Below are 27673 nucleotides of genomic sequence, written 5' to 3'. Positions count from 1 at the left end.
GGCATCTAAGGCAACATCCTATACCAAGGGGCCAACATTTACTAATAGTGTCTGAGGTAACAATAGGCCAGCATTTGTAGATGATGTTGGATGCAATTGCTGCACCAACGAAGGCCTATATGCTATTGGTGATGTTTGATGCAACAACCTATACTAGGGGCCAATGTGTGCTAATGGAGTTTATTGCAAGTGCCCATACCAAAGGTGGGCCTATCCTCGTAACAAATACTAAAGGTATTTGGTTGTTGTTTATTTGACTGATTGAGGGAGGGATGTCATCAATCGATTGAATCAATTGTAATAGAGAAAACTATTTATCCCTAACCTTAGAGGGGTATGGGGTAAAAAAATGAAGTGAAGAGACTTTGGTAGCTATGAAAGGAGGGATGAATTGAAGTGACAAAAGGCTAAATCTCAGTAGATTATGGTAGCAAGGCCACTCTCCCACTTACAATACCCCGTCACATATTTAAGTCATCTATAAAGGATCTACCCACCACTCGATGGGAATTGAGCTCCAAAGATACCTATGTAGCTTGTCCACCATAAGAGCTACACCTATGACACATGCCTTTGGGGGCCATAGGCCTTTACTATGGGTTGACAACAAGGTGATGGATGTGTGCATCACTTCTAGCTTGAATTATGACTTAAAGGTGTTCAGTCATAATCTAGCACATGGTAGCTTCATGCTGCTAGCTTTTCAACCAAGCATGATGACCAATTGTGCAAATCAATGATTCTTCTCGTACTAGGTTGAATTACTATTATGATGCTACCATCAGTAGTGTAAGACTAACCTATCTCATGATGATGTAAAACTAACTCACAATCCCTATTGGTGGGTGAACAATCCAACACTTGGTGAATTCTGCTTCAGAATGATAGAAAGAGCCAACATCGAAGGATCAAAAAGCAATGTCACTATGAATGCTTGGTTGCCACAAGCCAGTTATCTTATGGTAACTTTTCTGACATCTCTAGCTTCAAATTTTAAAGGTCTAAAGGATTGATAGGCCATGCTTTCATGGTTTTGTATTCATACTAGAACTTAAAATCAAACGAGCTTTTACCCTTTTGTTTGACATGAGATTTTTGTTCTCATTGAGATCATTTTTAGACACCTGTGTTATCTTTTAACCGATGTGCTACCATAGCCAAACTCTCCACTAGACAATGTTTCTACCCAGATTGACAATTGAGGCTAGCTTTGGGCCAAAAAAAGGGATCTTGCCCTGCCTCTAATTCATAGAATAAGTAAAATAACATTAAAAGTAATGGTATTTCAATTTTGCCCGATGGTTCCTTTCATCCTACATCTCTAAAGTCATTTCACAAAGTCAAACTACAGTTAAGCTAATCTCGGTCTTCTTTCCTTATTGATTTTGTTGAGCCCATTCCCTTGGCTATGGCTTCACTAGATAGTAGATAGGGACAGTGGGAATCTTATTAATCCAGTCATGCATGTTAGTAAGATGATAAGGCATTTGGCTACCTTCATAGAATCATAGTTACTCCTATTATTTACCTATGCTTTGTTGAATCTTTTCACTTTAACATTTAGTGCACTGGACAAAAATCACATTGCATGAGTATCTACAAAGACCATCACTATGATTTGTTTTATTAAATATTTAGATTCCCCTTGTCCATTCCAATGTTAAGTTAACTGTTCATTACCTGAGGAAAGCCCCCAATGGAGCCATTCCTAGTTTATCCTTAGACTAGCATGTGCTGATTCACTCTCACTGTGGGAGTGGCTTAAGCAATGCATAGACAATCGACAAGTTTGAGACTAGGACCCCTGTGCCTAACCCTCAAAGCCAATCCTTTTGTCAAGGTTATGGATCCATTTTGCTAACATCCCTTACTTATATTGTTCCATCAACTAGAGGCTATTCACCTTGGAGACCATATATGGTTATGAATATGATGAGCATGGACAACACTTGATCCTCTAGATTTTCAAAGGCCATCGGGGGCATACTGGACACCATGTGACATACAGTGCTCTTCTAGCCACTAGACCCTACCTCTAATTAAGCCATTTTTAGGTTAGGGAGGTTGTTAAATAGAAAAGATAACTCTTTCTAGAGCCTCCCAATGTCTCAGACTCCCTAATCTTACTGTCAGTCATCGCATCTTGGTTTAGGAATTTTCACTTGATTACTTTTTGAAGCTTATGCTAGACACACTATCGAACAGGCTTCCCCTATCTCTTAGGATCGACTAACCCATGTGCAAGTGTTATTTACATGGAACCCTTCCCTCCTTCAACCTTTAAAGATTTCATTTGAATAATTACTACTACCACCAAGATTTGCACTAATGGTCAGTTCACCTAACTCACTCCCCTTTAGTGGTTGGAAAGGACTATGAGGCAGCCAAATACCTGAGACACTTGGCAAGACCTAGCCTATGACCATAGCTTTTGTTTGCACCACCCTAGGGAGCTACTACCCTATTTAGGGACTTCCTCCAGGTTTTGGGGTAGCATCAGCCATAGGCAAAGGCTTGAGCTCAGTATAGCTAAGACACATTTTTGTGTGCATGCTAACCTATCAAGGCCATGGGTGCCTATAGGTCACTGAAGCAACAAGTCACCAAACAGCATAACCAAAAGGCATACACAACGTAGATTTTTCTATAGGGATGTTTCCATGGAAATACATAATGATAGGCCTATCACGTACACCTACTACCCTTATGGAGGGGAGAAGGGGACTTGAACAACCATCCCCTGAAGAGCATGAAAGATTTTACATATATAGTAGTAGCAAACATTAACGTGTCTAAAATAGGGACACTATTTTCAAATAGTCATATCCTACACTAAGAGTTCATAGGTGTCAATAGTGGTCGAGGCATATGCCCACACTAAGGCCAAGCATGTGCTAATGGTATTTAAGACAAGTGCTCATAGAAAGGGCTAGCATATCCCAATAGTGTTTGAGGTAACTGCTTGCACCAAAGGCCATCTTTTATTGATGTTGAATGAGGTAGATGCCTACACCAAGGGCTAGCATGTGTCAATGGTTATTGAGGCATATGCCCATACCAAAGGCTAGCTTATGCCGATAGTGGTTGAGGTAAGTGCCTATACCAAATACTAGCTTATGCCAATGATGGTCGAAACATGTGCCTGAACCATACGCCAGCACGTGCCAATGATGGTAGAGGCATGTGCCTACACAATGCACTAGCATGTGCCCACACCATGCACTAACATATGCCATTGATGGTCGAGGCCTTGGTTGAAGTTTGATTATGGGCCATGATGCATATGCTAGGCTGGAGCATGTTCTAGTGCTACATTTTTTAGCTTAGGGCACCATCACCAAAGCATCACTGGAGAACCTAACTAATGGCATTAGGGGTTTTGATGATTTAGTGTAGGGGGTCAAGGGGTGTGTGCATAAGATGTGCAATAGCTACTGGCCCTTGGCCTTTATATTGGCCCCTTATACCCCAAGGAACCTCAACAACTCACTCCCCCTTAAAGCATAAGAGCTTTTAGAGGTTTACAGCCAGTAGCCATTCAAGTGTCTAAAATAGGTACACTTTTTTTCAAATGGCCACAAAATCTTCTACACTTTAATTTTTTAGTTGAATTTTTTTATGGGTGCCAACAAAAATACAAGGATCACGTATACCAAATTTGGAGCAAAAACTCCTTTTAAACAAATTTCAAAAAATCTTGAATCATAAAAAATTTTAAAGATTATGAAAAATAAAAAATGAGTCATCTTGCAATGAAACTTCCCATAAAGGCTTAGGGGACGTTTATATGAATTTACAAGCTATGAAAATGACATTAGCTTGGGGTAAAAATATGAAGATGTGCCTGAACCTACCTACTACCCGATCAAGGTGTGCATGGTGTGTGGCTTAGCATTTGTTAATGGTGTTTAAGGGAACTACCCACACAAGGGCTAGCATATGCTGATGGTGGTTGAAATATGTGCCAAGACAAAAGGCAAACAAGTCTTGATGGTGGTTGAGGCATTTGCATGTATCACAAGCTTCAGTTTTAAGCCTTGCAATCATGTGGCCTTAGGCGGGAAACTACCATTCATATATGCCTAAGTCAACCTTTAACCAGGCTGAGTGAGTGTGTCTTTCACCAAGGACTAGTCAGACCCTAAAGATAATTAAACACTATAACACACTAAAAAGGCACTGGTGAAAGAATATAAGATCCTTTCTATTGCTTGAATAATGTGGCATATGTATAAATGTGCTTGAAGAGCTTTATTGGTTCGTAGGTTCACTAGCTCATGAGTTGGTCCTACGGGGTAGGGGTACCCCTATCTATACTTGAACCCCCATTGCCTATGTGGTCACTAAAGAGCCAAGTTTGTGACTTTTATATACATTTTAGAGGGTTCCAAGGCCCTTAGACACATGTAAGATCGATTAGGAATTTTCTAGAAAGGAGTTGGTTTTAGACACTCTATGGTGCACTAGGTTTAGAAGGTTCCAAGCTCTCTTGCAAAGTGTCTATGCCTCAAGCCTTCCAAAAGCTTCCCTACTTGGTGCTAAAGTAATGATACCTATTTTCATATTTGGCTATTCTAGAAGGTTTTACACCCATGCATCTAACCTGTGTCTAGGCTTATTTAGAGCCTTTGTACCTATAGTGCCTACACCATCTTTCTGGGGCTTTTTAGAAGCTTCTCCTAAATGGTCCTTAGGCTCAACAACAAGTAATTCACATACAGACTTATTCTTATAGATTGGTGCTTCATCAATGGTTTAGCCTCTACACATTGATGCTCAAACCTTGGTCCTGATAGTGCTGATGCAGGGTGTGACATTCTCTTTTATCTATTCTGTTAATGCTTTCATCATGTCTTCTTCATGAAACTTGTCAATCTGATCTTAGAACTACCACAATGCCTTAGCTAGCTCCTAGCTTATCTCACTATCCAACTGGCCTCTCCATTGTACTAAGTACTCATGCTTAGGCATGTGTTGCTTCACAATTGGCTAAGTTATGCTCAACCTTTCAATCATACGGGGCCTTAATGCCTACTGGTGCTCTCTTTGATTAGCTTTAAGAAGGATTATCCAAGTTATTGTGCTTGGGCTTAAGCATACTTACATCAAACCCTAAATGTACCATAAGCCTCGGAGGAAGCTCAAGCTTGTATGCATCCTTGCCTATTCACTTTAGAACTTTGGAAGGACCTTTGTACCTATAAGTAAGCCTCTTCTACATCCCTAGATACCATAGCACCAAGTGTAGCTTGACTAGTTCCAAGTCCATTACTTGATACTACATGTCCCATCACTTTCGATCATCCTACTTTTTTAATCACTTTGCTACCTTATCTAGACACACTTAGGCTTGATCCACTTATTCTTGCCATGCCCTACCAAATTTGTAAGTGGTTGGGTTCGATCTTATGTACCCTGAGGCAATAGCACTAGATGTACATGGCTATTATTTGATCATAATCTCAAAAGGACTTTGATTCATAGCCTCGTTTCACTAAAAATTGTATGAGAATTGAGCTATATCCAACAGGTTAGGCCAGTCTCGTTAGGAGGCATTAACATAGTGCTAGAGGTACACTTTTAATAAGGCATTAACCTTCTCAATTTGCCCATCCATTTGAGGGTGCACAATGGTGGAAAACCTCAAGTCTGACCCTAGGAGCCTGACCAATTCACTTTAGAACTTGCCCATAAATTGACCATCTCGATCACTAATGATGGATTGAGGAACACCCAATAGTTGACTAGGTTCTTAAAGAACAATAGGGTTACTTCCTCCACTGGGCACTCTTTAGTTGTTAGAATGAAGGTTCCATTCTTGGAGAACCAATCCACCACTAGAAAGATGCTACCACACAAATCTAGCTTAGGTAGTCCAATAATGAAGTCTATGGAGACATTTTTCCATGGGTGCTTAAGAACCAATAGTGGTTCTAAGAGGTTGGTGGGGGACTTTTGTCATATCTTGTCTTCTTGGCACATAAGACAAGTTCTGACATATGCCTCCACATCATCCTTTATCCTAGGTCAATAGTATCGATCTTCAACAAGGGCTAAGGTGCAGTGCACACCTGGATGGCCTATTCATCATGAGTTATGACACTCTTTTAAGACTTCTTTTCATAGCTTGTTGAATTATGGGAAAAAAAGTTAGTTTTTCATGGTGTAGAGTATATCACTTTCAAGCTAAAATTATCTAGTCTTCACTTGCTTCATGTACTCGATCAAGGTTTAGGCTGTGGGGTCTTCGGTCAACCCCTCTTTGATATATGCCACCAAAAAACCATCTAGCCTATTGATTGCTACTAGTTCAACCATCTAGCTAAGTGCATCAGCCATGACATTGGCCTTTCCTGGCTTGTACTCATGGTAAAATCAAACTCAGCTAGGAAGTCTTGTAAACGTGCTTGTTTGAGAGTAAGCTTTTCTTTATTTTAGAAGCAGTTGGTCACCACATTGTAGGTTATCACCATGAACTTACTTCCCAACAAGTAATGCCTCCATGTGCACAAGTGATGCACCATGATAATTGTCTCTTTCTTTTAGACCATATATTAATGTTTAGTCTCATTGAGTATTCTACTCTCGAAGGCAATTGTGTGCCGATCTTACAGCAACACACCTCCAATAACAAAGTCGGATGCATTAGTGTGTACCTTATATGGCTTGGTGTGATAGCTTACTTTAAGTGATCGAAGGCCTCTTGGCTCTTAAGACTCTATTCCTAAACTTGTCCTTTCTTGTGTATGTCGATCAAGGGTGCTGTAATGGATTAATACCCCTTTATGAAGTATTGATAGCAACTTGTTGGACCAAGGAATGACTGTAACTCTATGACGTTGGTTAGCAACTTCCACTATTGGATTGCATGGACTTTGTCAACATTTATCCAAATCCAGCCATTTTCCATAATATGGCCTAAAAATGAGACCTCATACTAGGTGAATGTACATTTTCCTTCTTTACATATAGTTTATTTGTACTTGGAACACCTACCACAAGTGATCCACATGCTCTTCGAGTGTTCAGCTATAGATAACAATATAATCAAGGTATACAACAATAAATTGGTCAAGGAAAGGTTGTAGTACCTTGTTCATCAGCATGCAGAATGTCATGGGTGCATTCATCAAACTGAAAAGGCATGACTAGGAACTCATATTTGTGTCTTCTATTCATTAACTTTGACTATCCTTACTTGATAGTATCCCAATTTTAGATCTAGCTTGATGAACCATTATGCTTCTTCTAGCTAGTTAAATAAGTCAGCAATGAAGGGAATGGCATACTTGTTTTTCATTGTAAGCTTGTTAAGCACCTGGTAGTTGATGCACATTCATAAAGACTCATGTGCTTCTACTAAAATAGGACTAGTACACCATATGAAGCTTTAAAGGGCTTGATGAACCTTGCATCTAAAAGCTCTTTGAGTTATTTTTTTAGCTCTTCTAGCTCTGAAGGTGACATCCTATATGGGGCTTAGGCTAGTAGCTTGGCATCAAGAACTAGCTTGATCTTGTGGTCTACCTCTCACTTAGGTGGTAGACTCTTGGCAGTTCTATAGGTATTACATCCTTGAATGACTTAAACACCTTTAGCACCTCTAAGGCGATGTTGTCTTTTCACATACCCTTGGCAAGCTAGATGGGTGATAGTACCTTGGTTCTAGTCCCTTGCTCTAATTTCACTAAGATAATGCATTGGCATCGATGGTCAAAGATGCAAATGTAGTTGGCGAAGGGAACAAGGAGTGTATTGATCCTATCAAGGAAATCTAAATCAATAATAAAATTAGAGTCATCAAGAGGGTTTACCTTGATGGATTCCTTCTTTTTCCATGCACCAAGTTGTAACGTGACTCTTTGTGCCAACCCATGATCAAAACCTCTTCGAAGTTAATGGTCTTAATCCATCTAGCTCTTTTATTAACCTTAAGCCCCAGTCTTTTTGCCACTTTTTCAAACATGAAAAGATTAGATGCACCTATGTCTACTAGGGCATTCAAGCGCTTGCCCATAACTGATATTTTGGTGAACATGAGCCATTTTCTCTTGTGCCCCTTATTTGCCAAGATAGAACTTAGCATGATCAAACCAAGCTTCAGTCCCTCATTCTTGAGTTGCTCCTCATACCCCTTGATAATGGCCACGAGTTTGGCTCTATTGGGATAGTCTTTGGTTTAGTATTGACCATCACAAAGAAAATAGGTCATGGGTCCATCCTTGGTCATTGGTTATTTATCTTTCTTCTTGTCTCACTCACCTTTGCCTTTGCTTTTGCCTTTGGGCATGGAAAACTTAGACTTGTCCTCTTTCTTGAATTTCACGAAGGATTCGATGGCTGTCATGGCTTAGGCAAGGTCTTGGACACCCATCTTCCTTAGCTCTTACTTAGCCCATGGCTTGAGCCCATCCATAAATGTGAAAAGGGCCTTATCCTCCCCATGGTTGGGCAGTTGGGGCATGAGTTTTGAAAACTCTCAAACATAGTCCCACACTTTTCCACATTGGGTAAGCCACTATAGCTTGGTACATGCCTTCTCCACAGCCTATTATGGGTAAAACTATTGCTTAAACTCCTTTTGGTGCTCTTCCCATGTTTCAATGGTAGCAACCCTATGCTTGGCCTTCTTGGACCAATGACACCACTATAGAAATGTGATATCTATAAGATACATAAAGGTAGTGGTTACCTTAGTAGCATCTTCCTTGATGCCCATTGCATGCAAATACTACTTCATGCCCTATAAAATGTTATCTATGTCCTTTGCAAACCATGTGCCCTTAAACTTGTTTGACTTAGGAACTTTCACCCTAGTCCTAGGAGTTATTATGAGTATGCCTCCGGTATGGCTACCTCACATGTGGAGAGCCTCTTCTTGAGCTACTCCATCTCTTTCCTCATGGCCTTGACTAGGGCCTCTAGGGTAGAGTTCTTATGGGTGAGGCTTTTAATCTCTTTAAAAAGAGTTTGCCTTAACTCTTCCATGATCTCCTTTCTAGCTAAGACTAATTCCTCCATTTGGTCTTTGTGCTTGTCTTGTATTTCAACCACGACTAACTCCACCTTGGCTAATTAAGCATTAGAGGCTGGGATCATGTCCTTACTAGTACCTTTCATGCCTTTCCTAATAGTGTGTGTCTTATGAGCCTTTTGCCCCTTAGCATGTTGGTGGCTTATCTTGGAAGTAGACATTGTCTTAGATCAAGATCACAAACCAAACTGTGCTCTAATACCAATTGTCATAGGCTTTCATCTTAAGCCTTGTAACCATGTGGCCTTAGGCAAAAACTACCATCCATATATGCCTAAATTAACCTTTAATCGGGTTGAAAGAGTGTGCCATTCACCAAGGACTAGTTGGACCCTAAAGACAATCAAACACCATGGCACACTAAGAAGGCACTAGTGAAAGAACCCAAGAACCTTTCTATCACTGTAACAATGTGGCTTATGTACAAATGTGCTTGAAAAGCTTTTTTGGTTCACAAGTTCACTAGCTCATGAGTTGGTTCTATAGGGAAAGGGCCACCTTTATTTATACTTGATCCGCAATGGCTTATGTGATCACTAAGGAGCCAAGTGTGTGAATCCTATATACATTTTAAAGGGTTCCAAGGCCTCTAGACACATACAAGGTCAGTTAGGGAATTTTTAAAAAGGAGCTAGCTCTAAACATTTTGTGGCACACCAGGTCTAGAAGGTTCTAAGCTCTCTCATAGAATGCCTATGCCTCAGACCTTCCAAAAGCTTCCCTACTTGGTGCTATAGTAACCATACCAAATTTTGTATCTAGCTCTTCTAAAAGGTTTTGCACCCATACACCTGACCTATGTCCAAGCTTATCTAGAGACTTTACACCTATAGTGCCCGCACCATCTTTTTTAGGCTTTCAAAAAGCTTCCCTTAAATGGTCCTCAAGCTCAGCATTAGGTAACTCTCGTGGACTGGTGTTTGAGCGATGGTCTGGCCTTCACGCATCGGTGCTGGGGCCTTGGTCTAAATAGTGCTTATGTAGGGTGTAACACATGCACTAATGGTGGTCAAGGCATGTTCTTGTGTCAAAGTCTACAAGTTATCCAAGCCAAAGGTTCTTTTTGAGTCAAAGAGCAATTCCAGTTCTAGTGCAATAGGGTTTGACAGCCAGGAGGACCAAGCCTTGAGGTATACTAGAGGCTTAGGTCATGGGAAACTAGCATAGAATAATGGTATAGGCAATGATCAAGGCTCCAGAGGTTCAGGCATGGTATTCAGGTTTGGCAAAATTGAGTCAAACCTAAGTGCGAGTGTTGGTAAGTGATGTGTGGGCACACAGTTAGACCTAGGTAAGGGCACTGATGATCAAGGTATGGGTGCAGGTCAGACCTAGGTGCAAGCATGCCTAAACATAGTCTTAGGCAAATTAGATTTAGGGCTTTTAGAAGGCCTAATATTGTAGCACAATCTTTGATAAGCTAGAATTATGCTGAGCACTTTAGTTTCATAGGCTGACTCAGGCACACAAAGTCAATTCCCTGTCTAAGGCCACATGAAGTTTGGCATAAGATTGAGCCTACCACACATGCACCAAGCATCATTTTGTGTCTATGGCACTCTAAGGGCAAACAAGTGCTTTAGGAGGGATAAAAGAGTGGTGCAAGGGTTAGGTACCTAAGTCGCACTAAGTGCCAACATTTGGCAATAGTGTCAAGGTAACAACCCCCATCAAGGGCCAACGTGGCCAATGGTGGTTGACATGTGGGTCGAGACCAAGGGCCGACATGTCTCGATGATGGTTGAGGTATGTGCATGCAATGAGGGTCATTGGGTGCCAATGGTGGTCGAAGAATGCGTATATGTCATGGTTTGCAAACTGATCTAGGCCTAAGGGTTCTCTCTAGGTCAAGAAGCAGTTCCAATTCTAGTGGGATAGGGTTTGACAGCCAGGGGGACTAGGCCTTGTGGTATACTAAAAGCCCAAGTCATTGGGAACTAGCCCAAAATAGTGGTATAAGGATTGATCAAGAATCCAAAGGCTTAGGCACGATGTTAAGGTATGGGAAAATTTAGCCAGGCCTAAGTACAAGCACTGGTTAGTGCTTATATGAATTTACAAGATAAAAAATGGCATTAGCTTGGTAGAAATATGAATATGTACCTGAACCCACCTACCGATCGATCATGGTGCACATGGTGTGTGACTTGAGCTGAGGATACCTGTATGTACCATGCAACCTAATATGTGTTGATCGTGTTTGTGGGAATTACTCGCATAAAGGGCCAACATGTGCCAATGGTGGTTGACACATAGGCTGAGACCAAGGGCCAACATGTCTCGATGGTGGTTGAGGCATGTGCATGCACTGAAGGTCATTGGGTGCCAATAGTGGTGAAGGAATGTGCATGTGTCATGGTTTGCAAGCTAGTCTAGGCTTGAGGGTTCTTTTTAAGTTGAGAAATAGCTCTAATTCTAGTGGGATAAGGTCTGACAGCCAAGAAGACTAGGCCTTGAGGCCTACTAAAGGCCTAGGTCATGAAAAATTAACCAAAAATGAGGCTATGGACTATGATCAAGACTCCAAAAGCTCAGGCATAGTATTCATGTTTGACAAAATTGAGCCAAGCCTAGGTGCGGGCACTGGTGATGCTTATATGAGTTTACAAGCGATAAAAATAGCATTGGCATGGCAAAAATATGAAAATGTGCCTAAACCACCCGTTGCACAGCCATAGTGTGTGTGGTTCACAACCTAGGCCCAGGATACCCATGCATGGTGCATAGCCTAGCATATGCTGATGGTGTTTGAGGGGACTACCGGTACAAAGGGTCAGCATGTGCCAATGGTGATCGAAGCATATGCTAAGACCAAAGCTAACATATCCTAATGGTAGTCGAGGCATGTGCATGTGTCACAATCCATAAGATGGTCCAAGCCTAAGGGTTCTTTTCAAGCTGAGGAACAGTTCCAGTTCTAGTAGGATAGGGTCCAATAGCCCAAGAGACAAGGCCTTAAGGCCTAGGTCACAAAGAGCTAGTTGAGAATAGTGGTATGGGCAGTGATCAAGACTCTAGAGGCTTAGGCACAGTGTTCATGTTTAGTCAAATTAAACCAGTCCCAGATTTAGGCATTAATAAGTGCTTATATGAATTTACAAGCCATAAAAATGGCATTAGCATGGTAGAAATATGAAAATGTGCATGAACCCACCTATTGCTCAATTATGGTGTGCATAGTGCATGGCTCAAGCCTAGGATACCTGCATGTGGTGCATAGCCCTGCATGTGCTAATGGTGGTCAAAGCATGTGCCAAGACCAAGGGTGAACATGTCCTAATAGTGGTCGAGGCATGCACATGTGTCATAGTTCGCAAGCTGGTCTAGCCTAAAGGTTATCTTCAAGTTGAGCAGTTCTAGTTTTAGTGGGACAAGGTTCGGTAGCCAGAGGACCAAGTCTTAAGGCCTACAAGAGGTGCAGGTTGCAGTGAACTAGCCCAAAATAGTGGTATGGGTAGTGATTAAGACTCTAGAGGCTCATACATGGCATTCTTATTTGGCAGAATTGAGCCAAGCCTAGGTGTGGGCATTGGTGAGTGTTGATATGAATTTACAGGCCATAAAAATGTTATTGGTACGGTAGAAATATAAAGATGTGCCTAAACCCACCTACCACCTAGTCGTGGTGCACATAGTGCGTAGTCTAGGCCCAAGACACCAACACGTGGTGTACATGGTCAAAGCATGTGCCGAGACCAAGGGCCAACATGTCCTAATAGTGGTCAAGGCATGTGCATGTGTCACAGTTCGTAAGCTAGTCCAGGCCTAAGGGTTTTCTCCAAGTCAAGGAGTAGTTCAATTCCTATCAACATAGGGTCCAACAGCCAAAATCACCAAGCCTTGAGGCCTACTAAAGGCCCAAGTCATAGGGAACTAACCTAGAATAGTGGTATGGGTAGTGATCAAGACTCCAGAGGCTCAGGCATGGTGTTCATGTTTAGCAGAATTGAGCCAGGCCTAGGTGTGAATGTTGGTGAGAGCTTATATGAATTTACAAGCAATAAAAATGACATTGGCATGACAAAAATATGAAGATGCTTCTAAACCCACCTACTACCCGATCATGGTGCACTTGTTGCATGGCCCAAGCCCAAGATACCTACATGTAGTGTATAATGTAGCATGTGTTATTGGTGCTCAAGAAAATTTTCCACACAAAAGGCTAGCATGTGCCAATGGTGATCAAAGCATTTACTAAAACCAAGGGCTAACTTATCCGATGGTGGTTGAGTCATGTGCATGTGTCATGGTGTACAAGGTAGTCTAGGTCCAAGGGTTCTTTTTTAGTAGAGGAGCAATCCTTATTCTTATGGGACATGGTCTAATAGACATGGAGACCAGGCCTTGAGGCTTAATGAGGCCTAAGTCACAAGGAACTAGCGTAGAACAATGGTATGGGTAGTGTTCAAGACTCTATAGGCTTAGGCACAGTGTTCATGTTTGGCAAAATTGAGCTAGGCCTAAATGTGGTTACTGGTGAGTGCTTATATGAATTTACAAGCCATAAAAATGGCATTGGCATAGTAAAAATATGAAGATGTGCTTGAACCCAGCTACTGCTTGATCATGGTATGAAAGGTACATGGCTTGGGTCCAGGATACTCGCACATGGTACACAGCCCAACATGTGCTGATGGTGGTCAAAACATGTGCCGAGACCAATGGCCAACCAATAGTGGTCGAGGCCTGTGCATGTGTCACGATCTACAAGCTGGTCCAAGCCTAAGGATTTTTTCTAAGTCATGGAGCAGTTCTAGTTCTAGCGGGATAGTTGTCAACAATTAGGGGGACCAAGCCTTGAGGCCTATAGGAGGCACAAGTCATAAGGAACCAACCCAGAACAGTGGTATGGGTAGTGATCAAGACTCTGGAGGCTCAGGTATGGAGTTAATGTTTAGCAAAATTGAGCTTGGCCTTGGTGTGGGCATTGGTGAGTGCCTATATTTATTTACAAGCCATAAAAATGCCATTAGGATAGTAGAAATATGAATATGTGCTTGACCCTACCTACTACCTGGTAATGGTGTACATGGTGCATGGCTCGGGCACAGGATACCCTTGCATAGTGCATGGCCCAGCATATTGCAATGGTGTTTGGGGGAACTACCTACACAAAGGCCAACATTTGTCGATGATGGTTGAAGAATGCACTAAGACCAAGGGCCAACTTGTCTCGATGATGGTTGAGTTATGTGCATGTGTCACGATCAACAAGTTGGTCCTAGCCCAAGAGTTCTCTCCAAGTTAAGGAACAGTTTGAGTTCTAGCGAGACAAGGTACAACAATTAGGGGGACCAAGCCTTAAGGCCTATAGGAGGCCTAAGTCATGAGGAACTAGCATAGAACAGTGGTATGAGCAGTGATCAAGACTCCAAAGGCTCATACATAGTGTTTAAATTTGGCAAAATTAAGCCATGCCCAGGTGCGGGCATGGCTGAATGATGCATAGGCACATGGTCAAAACCAAGTATAGGCATTGATGACTGAGATGTGAGTGCATGGTCAGGCCAAGGTAGGGGTGAATGGTCATACCTAGATGTGGACCCACTTGAACACAGTCCTAAGAGGATCATATTTGAAGGCTTCTAGAAGGCCTAACATAGCAACACAATCTTTGATAGGCTAGAATTATGCTGAGTACTTGAGTTTTGTAGGCTGACTTAGGCAGATGGGGATTGGAGCCTATAACCCATTCACCAAGCATCATTTAGTGTCAATGGTAATCGAAGGGCAAATAAGTGCCTTGGGTGGGAGGTTTATGGTGTACATGCTACACCATGTTTCAGCATTTACCAAAGAGGTGTTTAAGGCAACAACCCATAACAAAGGCCCACTTATATCAATGATGGTCGAGGCAAGTGCCAGCATCTAGCTTTGGTGTCTAAGGTAACATCTCACACCTAGGGGCCAGCATCTACAGATGGTGTTGGATGTGATTGCCTGCACCAACCAAGGGCCAAATGCTATCGATAGTCCTTGAAGTAATAACCTACATTGGGGCTAGCATATGCCGATGGAGTTCGAGCAAGTGCCTGTACCAAAAATGAGCCCATCACTGTAACAAATACCAAGAGCATTCAATTATTGTTTACTTGTATGCTGAAGGAGGGGACATCATCACCTAACTAAATCAATTGCAATGGAGAACACCATTCATCCCCAACCCTAGTGAGGTGTGGTGAAAATAAAAATAAAGTGAGAGGACTTCAGTGGCTATGGTGGGGGAAGGGGTGAATCAAAGCAACAAAAAGGTTGAATCTCAGTGGATCATGGCAACAAGGCCACTTTGCCACTTACAATACCCTATCGTGTATTTAAGTCATCTGCAAAGGATTTTTCCCACCACTCGATGGGAATTAAGCTCTAAGGAAGCTTGTATGGCTTGTTTGCTATGGGTGCTACACCTATGACATGTGCCCTTCAAGGCATAGGCCCCTACTACTAGTCGATAGTTGGGTGATAGATGCATGTGTCCCTTCTAACCTAGATTCTAATGTAGAGGCATTCATTCATAATCAAGCAAATGGTAGCTTCATGCCACTAGCTTTTCAACCAAGTGGGACAACCAAATGCGTGAATCAACAGTTCTTCTCATATTAGGTTGAATTATTATTGTGACACTGCCATTAGTATGGTAAAACTAACCTATCTCATTACGGTGTAAACGTAGCTCACATTCCTTATTGGTGGGTGAACAATCCAACACTTGGTGAATTTTACTTCACAATGATAGGAAAAGCCAACATTGAAGGATAAAAAAGCAACATCACTATGAACACTTGTCTACCATAAGCCAGTTATCCTTCTAATAACTTTTTTGACAACTCTAGCTTCAAATTCTGAAGGTCTATGAGATTAATAGGCCACACTTTCATAGTTTATTCATACTGGAAATCAAAATCAAACGAGCTTTTATCCTTTTGTTCCATATGAGATTTCTATTCTCGTTGAGCTCATCTTAGGACACCTGCATTATCTTTTAATAGATGTGCTACCCTAGCCAAACTCCCCACCTGACAATGTCTTTTACCATAATCAATCGATCAAGGTTAGTCTTAGACCAAATAGAAGGGGTTTTGCCCTGCCTTTGATTCATGGAATAAGTAAAATAATGTTAAAAGTTATGGTATTTCAATTTTGACTTAAGGCTTCCACTTATCCTACACCTTTCAATTCATTTCAAAAGGTTGGACTAGAGTCAAGCTGAATAGGGTCTTCTTTCCCTACTGATTCTACCAAGCCCATTCCTTTGATTGTGGTTTCATTGGATAGTAGACAAGGACAATGGGAATTGTGTTAATCCATTCATGTGCTCACTAATTAGATGACGAGGCATTTGGCTACCATAAGAAAGTCATAGTTAGTCTTGTCATTTACCTTCACTTGGTTGAGTTTTTCACTTTGACATTTAGAGCATTGGGTAGAAATCACATTGCATGAGTATTCGTAGCGACCGTTGTAATGCTTTGTTTTAATTAAATAGTTACATTCCCCTTATCCATATCAATTATGAGTCGACTATTCATTGCCTAGGGAAAGCCCTCAAGGAAACCTTTCCAAGTCCATTCTTGATCGGTACACACTGTTGCCAAGAGAGCAGCTCGAGTAGTGCATCGACAGCCGATGAGTTTGGGATTAAGACCCCGTGCCTGGCCCTTAAAGCCAATCCTTTTCTTGAGGTTATGGATCCATTTTGCCGATTTCCCGTGCCTACATTGTTCCATTGACTAGAGGCTATTCTCCTTAAAGAGTGATGCAATTATGAATATGATCGAGCATGGAGGGCACTCGGTCCTCCAAATTTTCAAGGGTGACATGTGATGCTCTTTTGATTGCTGGACCCTACCTTAAGTTGAGCCATTCCTAGGGTGGGTAGGCCATAGATAGAAAAGATAACTCTTCCTAAGGCCCTTTTCAACACCTTTAGACTACCTAATATTGCCGTCAGCCTATGCATCCTGGTTCAAGAATTTTAACTCGATTTCCTTTTAAAGCTCACATTAGACACACTATCAAATGTGCTTTCCCCATCTCTTAGGATCGACTAACCCATGTGCAAGTGCAATTCACATGGAACTTTTCCCCTTTTTAGCATTCAATGTTCTCATTTGAATATTTGCTACTACCACTAAGATCTACACCGAGGCTACTCCACGGGGCTCATGCCCCAAGTTTTGCAGTGAGCACCATGCCTTTCTACTCATTGGGGCCCGACCTTTGCCCTTGCCCTTGCCCTGATAGTTGTGTATAGGTCACACATTTAAATGCCATCCATTTTTTAGGCTAGTTGATTTGATAGGTAAGTTGTTACACACTCAGAGGATTTCAACTTTCATGACCCTTATGCTACTGTCTTAATCGACCATCACCCTTTATGGGTTCTAGGTTATCACACAGTTGGGCACCATAACTCAGCTTCTAGTTCATCCCTTATTGCCAGTTTTGCTTACCAAAAATGGTCCACTTAGAGCTCTCAATTCTATGGCACGGCTCAATGAAGTAGCTTCACCATCCTACCTATTTAAAGTTTAAGAGTAGGTTAAAGGCATTGCACCCTTGATGCCTCTAATCATTGGCTTGACCCAATAGAACTTGCTAAGGGCTCCAGCTATCTTGAAGGAAACTTCAGAAGGAACTAGCTACTAGATGGTTTGATTAGTCTTTCACCCCTAAACCCAAGTCAGACAAATGATTTGCATGTTAATATCACTATAGGCCTCCATAAGAGTTTCCTCTAGCTTTACCCTACTCAAGCATAGTTCACCATCTTTTCGATCCCAACAGGCATGCTTACACTCGAACCCTTCTCAGAAGATCAAGGTCAGTCAGTGGTGCACCCATGAGGGATCTTACCAATTAGCTTCCTTGCACCTTATGGGTTTTTTAGCTTGTTGACTTGCACACATGTCAAACTCCTTGGTTCATGTTTCAAGATAAGCTGGATGAATAGCCTATAGGCCAATGTCGAGAGCATGTAAGTGCCAAGGCACACTGAGATGACTTGTGTTGCATTCTATAATTACAAAAATGACATCTCCATAGGCATATCGAAAGCCCAAGCTTAGGCCGCCACCATGACCCACATCAGTCCATGCTTCGAGCCAATCTATAAATCGACTGTCGTCACTCTATGTCTAACCAAGGTGCATAGCTAGCCCCCATTTACTTCCCTCATAACAATTTCAAGCACTATTTGAATCTCTTTCCAAAGACCTTTTCATCTTTCCTCTATGGTACCTTTTTGCTATCAGTCACTCACCTGCATTTAGCCTTAGATAGAATTTATTGCTCGATTTGGGTTACATTCCCAAACAACTTGACTCACAAACTACACCTCATTGTGGGACATGGTCCAGGCACAATAGGGCTCTTACCTTTTTTGGTGCCCCCTTTTCAGGGGACTTAGGCCTAGTCTGCCATTAAAGATGCTTCTCTAGACTACAATTAGAATGCTAGGGGTGCCCAATTCTCAAGCTAGGCTCTTCTTAGTTTGCTTGCCACTACAAGGTGAATCTTGGTAAGTTTCTTTTCCACCACTTATTGATATGCTTAAACATAGTGGGTAATCACACTTGACCTGGGGTGGTGATGCAAGCATTGATCGAGTGATACAAGGGCCTGATGGGGTCCAAATAAACAATGAGTGCATGTCACAGAAGATGAGGCACATTGAGAGCTTTACCACTGATAGTTGGTGTTATCATTGCCAAGTACTCACTTTTGGGCCAACCATGATCGACAAGATCATGGAAGGTCATTGTTTACCCCTTAACCAAATGCCCAATAGGTAAGAGGTAGAAAGGCAACAATGTATGGCACCCAGGTAGACATGCCCTTAGCCTAATGGAATACGGAGCGACTTGCATTCAAAGATTCAATAATTCATGGGATTCTGTAATTCACACCAAGTATCGCATTTTACTACATTTTTCATTAATGAGAGAGCCAAGATATCTATTACAAATAGTCATTTTGGTTTTTCATGATAGAAAGAGTCATGGTGTCACCCTCACACACATCGCAAATGTGATGGCAATGGCACACACGCTCCTTTTCATTAGGGTTCCTTAGTGTGATTTATATTAGGGGTTCATTATTCAACCACAGGCAATGATACCAATTGTGTCACCCACTTACAAGGCAAGATGAATCAACTGTTGCACATGTACGAGGCTAAAAGAGGCTTAGGACATAAAGGCACCCTCATCCCTAGATGTTTCATTAATGCATTTGCAGGTCATTTGTTGAGTAGGTTTTGACAATGATCCTTTTATAGTTTCACCTATGAAAGCCTTATTACGACTTCTCCTTCCTCTAAATGATAAGGTTTAATGGACTTCTTACAACATTTCTAGCAACGAGCCATCCATATCACCATAATCCAAACACTTCATCGGACCATTCAAATGGTAATAATGATAGGCGGTGTGCACAAAGGGCAAGGACATAATCAACATGAGCTGAAGACTCATGCTTACTAGAAATTTCTTGTTGAAGACTAACAATTGCAATGATCTATCTTCATCACGATGAAATTTCAAAGATTACCTGAGCCTATCAACCAAGGCTATAGACTTGGTCAATACATCAGTGTAGTGTATAAGCAACCTAGAACATCTATAGGTGTCATAGATCTATTATTCCCTTAAACTTCCTTGGCCTAAATGGCCATAGTCCCTTTAAGAAGCTAGCCATGAAGAATCACCTCCGTGTAGCTAGTTAGTAGGTTGAGATCTTGTTCATTAATAGAATTAACTAGACAAATCACTTTACCAACTAAAAATGGCCATGCAACACCACCCATAGAATCAAGAAAAAGCTCTCAATCTGTCAATCCTTGCTATGTGTAGACCAAGTAAGTTTCCCTGTGTTGAGTGAAATTAAGCTATAGGCTCCACTCCTAGTGGTACCCTTCTATCAATTCCTTTAAGTTTTAGCCCTGCGACCATATTCCCCCTGAAACCTAAAGACTTTGATTTCTCATAAGGTACCAAAAGAGTCTTAAATTAACATTCATTGATCCCTGGTCAACATAATTTATGGTAGAGACAGGATGGTATCCGATCGTGTTCTAGCCCCCAACTTGCATTCTTGATTAATAAAAATATCCTTGGTAAATGTTTTTGTAGTTGTTTGTCTCTTATAAATCCAAGAATTTCACCTTTGACTATGACATACAAATGCCCCTAATTGTCTTCGTTAATCATTACTCTGATCTCGAAGGCTAACACAATAGGACCAAAATCCTATGATGTTATCCCATGCTAATGCATACAAGCAAGGGCCTGCTTTAAGCACTCTAATTTCTTCAAAGTAGTAGTGTTAGAGGAATGACCCAGCCAGTTAAGGCCGAGGGAACATCGCCAGTAGTAGGGACAAGTAAATTGATGCTTATTGTGAGGCAGACTAGATGACTTATCCCTAGCTCTAACTATGAGCTTTTTAACTACAACAACTTAAATTTGTGATATTAAAGCTAGAATTACTATGGCTACTAGCACCAGACTTGCCCTCCAATGGATCCTCACTAAGGGATTTAGATTGTACTCATTCCAATTGCTAGACTTATAAAGCTCAATGTTGTTATTTTATTGTCACTAACTCCCTGTGTCAAGATTGGGTAATTTCTACTCCTACTACCTTTCTTGGATGTGGTAGCTATTTCTCAAGCTCCCTCTCTAGAATCGAACCCTAACTCTCCATCACCCATCACCACCATAGTAGGCCATTACCCTAGCATCGAAACTTCATAGGACAAAATTTGAATGATGCATTGCTAGCACAACACAAAGGCCATGCAATCCATCAAGTTCTCATGAATGATCAAAACAACAGGTAAAGCTCGCGTCGACCTTTTATCTAATAAATGCAACCCTTTTAGAAGTTACGATTTCTGCACGTATTAGCTCTAGTATTACTATGGTTATTCAAGTAGTAGATACCATCAAATAAACTATAACTAATTTAATAAGCCATTCATAGTTTCACAATCTGAATTAGTTTATAACACCACATAGGCCTCAACACACCAAACTAAGCAATGAAGAGAGCCAACATGGAGCACAAACATCTTGCATGCCAAGCACATAAAATGCATAGCATTAGATGAACAAGGTCGAGAGCCCATCCCTAGAAAATGTTCCACATATAAGAGCACTATCGAACACCAGTGCACCAATGTAGCCATGGAGGTTTGGGTGGCAGAATTGGGTCACAAGGCATGATTGAGTTCTGACTCATATCCCCTAAGGACATAAGATTGATGAGGGATGGCAAGACATCTGTTTTCCATTGATTTTGGTATGCGACATAGGATCCTAATTGCACCTCAAGGTATGATGACTACATAGGGGTAGATTGAAATAGATGATGGGTCAATAGATTGATGCATCAAGCTTGGAGCCTATCAACATGTACAACCATATCACCACTCCTATGCCTATTACTACAAGTGGTAACATCCACACACACTGGTCTATAACCCATCCAATCTATTATTCGATGAGCAAGTAAATGAAACAACGTACGAGGCCATGCCACAACTGGTTGGTATGGGAAAAACACAAGCAATGTCCACGTGACTGCCCCTGTCATCTAATAGGCAACGATGGCATAATTGGGTCACGAGACATGATTGAGGTCTGACTCATAGCCCCTAAGGACATAAGATTGATGAGGGATGGCAAGACATCTGATTTCCATTGATTTCGATATGCGGCATAGGGTCCTAATTGCACCCCCAAGGTATGATGACCATATAAGGGTAGATTGAAAAGGATGATGGGTCAATAGTTTGATGCATCAAGCTTAGAGCCTACCAACAAGCACAACTGTAGCACCACTCCTATGCCTATTACTACAAGTGGTAGCATCTACGCATACTGGTCTATAACCTACCCAATCAATAATTTGATGAGCAAACAGATGAAACAACATATGAAGCCATGCCACAACTACTTGGCATGGGAGAAACATAAGCAATGTCCATGAGACTACCCTTACCATTTAATAGGCAACAATGGCATGACACCCCCAATGCTTAGGTTGGCCAGGACTGTACACACAAACTCTGTTGTCACCATTCGAATAAGACATTGGTCGATTTAGAAACTTGTTCCTAAGGCCTTGGGCAGCATCAACTGCATGCACAGGCTCGATTAGGCCTAGGCATTTTTATGGTCAATGAGAAAGGACCATGATATTACCAAATACCCGATAGACTAGGCTAGACCAAGCTTGTAACCCTAGCTTCTGCATGCACCAACCCAAAGAGCCATTACCTGATTCAAGGACTTGGTTTGGGGTTTGGGGTAGCATCAACTACAAGCATGGCTTTAGCTTGGCATAGCTAAGCCTTTTTTTTACATATGCATGCCAACCAGTCATGGCCATGGATGCTTACAGGTCACCAAAGCAACCAATCATCGGACAACATGGCTAAAAGGCATGCATGGCCTAGATTTTACTCTAGGGATGTTGTCGCAAATGTACATAATGATAGGCCCATCATGAACACCTAAAGAGCATGAGAGATTTTATAGATGTACTAGTAGTAAATATTAAGGGGTCTAAAATGGGGGTGCTTTTTCCAAATAGGCATATCCTACACCGAAGGTCTGTATGTGCCGATGGTGGTCAAGGCATGTGCTCTCACCAAGGCCTAGCATGTGTTAATGGTGTTTGAGGCAAGTGCCAGTAGCAAGGGCCAACTTGCTCCAATGGTGTTCGAGGTAACTACCTACACTAAGGGCCATCTTCTGCTAATGCTAATTAAGGAACGTGCTCGCACTAGGTCTAGATTGTGCCAATGCTAATAGAAGCATATGCTTGCACCAAAGGTTGGCATGTGCTCACACCAAGCGCTAGCATGTGACAATGGTGGTCGAGGTAAGTGCCTATACCAAAGGCCAGCTTGTGTCGATGGTGGTTGATGCAAGTACTCATACCAAAGGCCAGCTTGTGCTGATGATAGTTGAGGCATATACCCACACCATGTGCCAACATGTGCCATTGATGGTCATGGCCTTAGCTAAAGTTTGATTCTAGGCCACGATACACATGCTAGCCTCGAGCATGTGTTTTTGCCTAAGGCACAATCTTTGGAGCATCATCGGAGAACCTGATCGGTGGCATTAAGGGTTCTAATGATTGATGGTGGAAAGCCAAGGGTGTGTGCACATGATGTGTGATGGGTATTGGTCCTTGGCCCTTATATTGGTCCCCTATCCCCTAAAGAGACTCAATAACTCATACCTCCTTAAAGAGCATAAGAGCTCTTATAGGTTCATAGGTAATAGCCATTCAAGTGTATGAAATGGGGATGTTTTTTCCAAATGGCCATAAAATCTTCTACATTTTGATTTTTCAGCTAAATTTTTTGTGAATGCCAACAAAAATACAAGCATCACGTACCAAATTTAAGGCCAAAACTTTTTAAAAAGTTTCAAAAAATCTTGAACCGTGAAAAATTCCAAACATCATGAAAAATAGAAAACAAATCATCTTGCCATGAAACTTAACATGAAAGCTTAAGGGACCATTATATGAATTTACAAGCCATAAAAATGGCATTGACATGGCAGAAATATGAAGATGTCCTAAACCCACCTACTGCTCAATTATAGTGTGCATGGTGTATGGCTTAAGCCTAGGATACTCGTATATAGTGCATAGCTCAGTATGTGCTAATAGTGTTTGAGGGAACTACCCATACAAGGGCCAGCTTATGCCAATGTTGATCGAAGCATGTGCCAAGACAAATGGCTAACAAGTCTTGATAGTGGTCAAGGCATATGCAAGCACTGAGGGTCATTTTATGTTAATGGTGGTCGAGGCATGTGCATATGTCATCATCCACAAGCTAGTCTAGGCCCAATGGTTCTTTTTGAGTTAAGGAGTAGTTCCAGTTTTAGTGGTACTAGGTCTAACAACTAGAGGGACTAGGCCTCGAGGCCTATTAGAGGCTCAGGTCTTAGGGAACTAGCATAGAATAGTGGTATGGGTAGTGATCAAGACTCTAAAGGCTCAGGGATAGTGTTCAAGTCTGGTAAAATTGAGCTAGGCCTAGGTGAAGGTACTGGCCCCTTTAACCCATGCTGTTGGCATTTTTTATGCTTCTTCTGAGTTACTTGTGGCACTCTCTCTTGTGAAAAATTTGGTTGTACTGTGGAACTCATGCTGTGGCACTTTGTTGCCATTGGTTTCCTTTTATCATCTTTTTGGTAGGTCCCAATCCTTTAACATTCTTAACTAGCACCCAGTTGCTCCTCGTTGGGCCCCTTCTAGGGTTGTTTACCATTGCCACTTTACCTTTGGACAACCTTTCTTCCTGTTTGATGGTTGAAAGCTTTGGGCACTCCCTAACCTAATGTGGATTGGCATAAAAATAGCAACTCATGGGCCCCATGCCTTTGCTGATAGTTTGTCGATCTTGCTAAATCTAGGTTTCCCCATAGCTTTTTCCTCTCTTAAGGAATTACCATCAGTGTCTCCCCTACTTTTTTATTTTTCCTTTTGCCTTGGAAACTTGGTGCACTCAACCTGAGTCAATGATTTTATAGCAACTCTAGCCCGACTCAACTCTTGAACGCCTTTTCATTATAGCTTGACCTTGACCCATGGCATTAGTCTATTAATGAAATGCTTAGGCACCTCCACTCTTGGTCATAAGCTTGCATCAACAACCACAGTAGCTCGTAATGTAGCATGGTCAACCTTGAGTCTAGCTAGCTAGCTCTTCTCACAAGATTGTCACCATGGACTCCAATGCCTCATTACATTGCATGAGCTTCTCTAGTACCTTATTCAAAGGTCCCTCAACATCTCTAAACCAATCTATTATTTGTAAAATAGTGTCCCACACTTCGCTAATCGAGTGTTTGTTGGCACATATCTTTCTAAAGCTTTCCCTCACTTGTCTATAGGTGGGCACTCCTCAAGCACCTCTTTTTAGCCTCTTTTCTGGTTTTCCCTAAACATGCTATAGCCCAAAACATGCTTGCACAACTTACCACAATGCTTGCACACCACACTAGGATGCTCGCATGCAAGTCCCCTAACTTGCAGCAATGCCAACTCTAGCTCTTCACACTAATTTTAGCTTTTACGACAACTCTAGCTCCTCATGTCATTAGTAGGGATCTATTGCACACTTTGAACTAAGGCTTTGGTCACCACCTTTGGATTGATCTAGGCTTTGATACCCCATGGTATTTGGTTTTGCTACCTACTCCTAGCTCCCCTAAACTAGACTTTGATACAACTTGTCATAGGTTAAGACTCAAGCTCCAAGATCACATAGCTCCATAATAAGGGAATGAACTCTTTTACATCCCAGATCAGTCTAACACAAGAAACAACGCATGATCACTCTAGACTATGGAGTTGGTTGCCCAATACATTATAAAAAAAAAAGGCACAACAAGTGTTTGAAAAAAGGCTAAAAGAACAGCAAAAAGTTTAAGGTAAGAGTAAGGATGTTATTACTCAATGGTTCTAATGTTTGTGTAATGAGGATGGGGGACTCTCACTTTATAGCTGAGTCTCTCTTATAATCAGAGCCTAAAATACATTCTTAAACTCTAGAGATTACAATCTTTGATTTTAGTGGATTTGGTGCTATTGCATGATCTTTGACTTGCTAAAATCATGCTAAGTACCAGGTCTTCTAGAATACCCTAAATATAATCCTTCTAGGACTGTGTTCATGCATGCCTAGACTTGGGCCTAACCATGCACCCACACCTTGATCATTGTGCTTCTACTTGGGTCTAACTGAGTGCCCACCCATTGTTCACTAGTGCCTGTCCCTGGGCCTGGCTCAATCCTGCCAACCTTATCCCCTTTCTTAAGCCTCTAAAGTCTTAATCAGTACTTACCCCATTGTTCTAGGCTAGTTCCATGTGACTTGAACCTTCAATGCACCTTATGGCCTGGTCCCTTAAGCTATCAGACTCTATCCCATTAAAACTTGTATTGTTACTCAACTTGGAAAGAACCTCTAGGCTTGGACCAACTTGCAGACCATGACACATGCATTAAGGGTCTTTGGGTGGTAATGGTGGTTGATGCATGCACATGTGCCATGATCTACAAGCTAGCCCAAGCCTAGGGGTTCTTTTTAAGTCAAGGAGCAATTTTAGCTTTAGTGGGATAAGGTCTGACAACTAAGGGGACTAAGCCTTGAGGTGTACTAGAGGCCTAGGTGACAGGGAACTAGCCTAGAATGGTGGTATGAGTAGTGATCAAGACTCTAGAGGCTCAGGCATGGCTTTCAAGTTTGCCAAAATTAAGCTAGGACCAAGTGTGAGTGTTGGTGAGCACTTATATGAATTTACAAGCCATAAAAATGGAAAATGCTTAGAAAAATGTACAAATTGCTTGAACCCACCTACTGCTCAATTGTGGTTCCCATGGTTCATGGCCTGAGCCCATGATAGCATGACCCAGCATGTGCGGATGGTGTTCAAAGGAACTGCCCACACAAAAAGCCAGTATGTGCTAATGATGGTCAAAGTATGTGCCAAAACCAAGGCCAAACATGTCTCGATGGTGGTCGAGGCATGTGCATGTGTAATGGTCCGCAAGCTGGTCTAAGTCTAGAGGTTCTCTCTGAGTTGAGGGATAATTCTAGTTCTAGCAAGATAGGGTCCAACAGCCATGAGAACTTGTTCTTGAGGCCTACTAGAGGCCCAGGTCATGGGGAACTAGCCTAAAATAGTGGTATGGGTAATGATCAAGACTTTAAAGGCTAAGACATGGTGTTCATGTTTGGCAAAATTGAGACAATCCCAGGTACAGGCATTGGAGAGAGCTTACATGATTTTACAAGCCATAAAAATGGCATTAGCTCTATAGAAATAAGATATGCCTAAATCCACCTACTGCTCAGTCGTGGTGCACATGGTGCATGGTTCAAGCCCAGGATACTTACACATGGTGCATGGCCTAACATGTGTCGATGGTGGTTGAAGCATGTACCAAGACCAAGGTCTAACATATCCCAATGGGGGTCGAGGCATGTGCATGTGTTTGTTCTTTTCAAGATGAGGTACAATTATAGTTATAGTAGGATAAGGTCCAACAGCAAGGGGGACCAAGCCTTGAGGCCTATTGGAGGCCTAGGCCATAGGGAACTAGCCCAAAATAGTGGTATTGGCAGTGATCAAGACTCTAAGGCTTAAGCACAGTGTTTATGTTTAGTAGAATTGAGCCAGGCTTATATGCAGGCACTAGTGAGCACTTATATGAATTTGCAAACCATTAAAATGGCATTGGCATGGCAAAAATATAAAGATGTGCTGGAGCCCACCTATTACTTGGTCATGGTATGGATGGTGCATGGCCGATGCCAGGATACTCGCACATATGCATGGCCCAACATGTGCCAATGGTATTTGAGGAAACTACCTATACAAATGGCCAACATGTGTTGATAGTGGTCAAAGCATGTGTTGAGTGCAAAGGCCAACATGTCTCGATGGTGGTCGAGGCACGTGCATGTGTCATAGTCCATAAGCTGATACTAGCCTAAGGGTTCTCTCTATGATGAGGAGTAATTCTAGCTCTAGTGAGACAAGGCCTGATAGCCAAGGGGACCAGGCCTTAAAGCCTATTAGAGGCCTCGATCATGGGGAACTA

The 27673-nt window shown here is 41.9% G+C and overlaps 1 non-coding gene and 3 pseudogenes across 1 annotated transcript; all 4 read right to left on the bottom strand.

The window, feature by feature from the left end:
- Positions 1-388: 388 nt before the first annotated feature.
- LOC149517821 (25S ribosomal RNA) lies at positions 389-1886 on the bottom strand (annotated as a pseudogene).
- Positions 1887-15264: 13378 nt separating this feature from the next.
- Positions 15265-18620, bottom strand: LOC149517820 (25S ribosomal RNA). Its single transcript, XR_016344421.1, has one exon. It is a non-coding gene; the product is annotated as a 25S ribosomal RNA (ribosomal RNA).
- A 227-nt stretch (positions 18621-18847) lies between these two features.
- Positions 18848-19003, bottom strand: LOC149517819 (5.8S ribosomal RNA; annotated as a pseudogene).
- A 290-nt stretch (positions 19004-19293) lies between these two features.
- Positions 19294-21151, bottom strand: LOC149517818 (18S ribosomal RNA; annotated as a pseudogene).
- Positions 21152-27673: the final 6522 nt, after the last annotated feature.

Source organism: Durio zibethinus, chromosome 8 (assembly GCF_047325235.1).
Source record: "Durio zibethinus cultivar Kanyao isolate XHJ-2024 chromosome 8, ASM4732523v1, whole genome shotgun sequence".
Taxonomy (NCBI): domain Eukaryota; kingdom Viridiplantae; phylum Streptophyta; class Magnoliopsida; order Malvales; family Malvaceae; genus Durio; species Durio zibethinus.
This window is presented reverse-complemented; position numbering and strand designations above follow the sequence as displayed.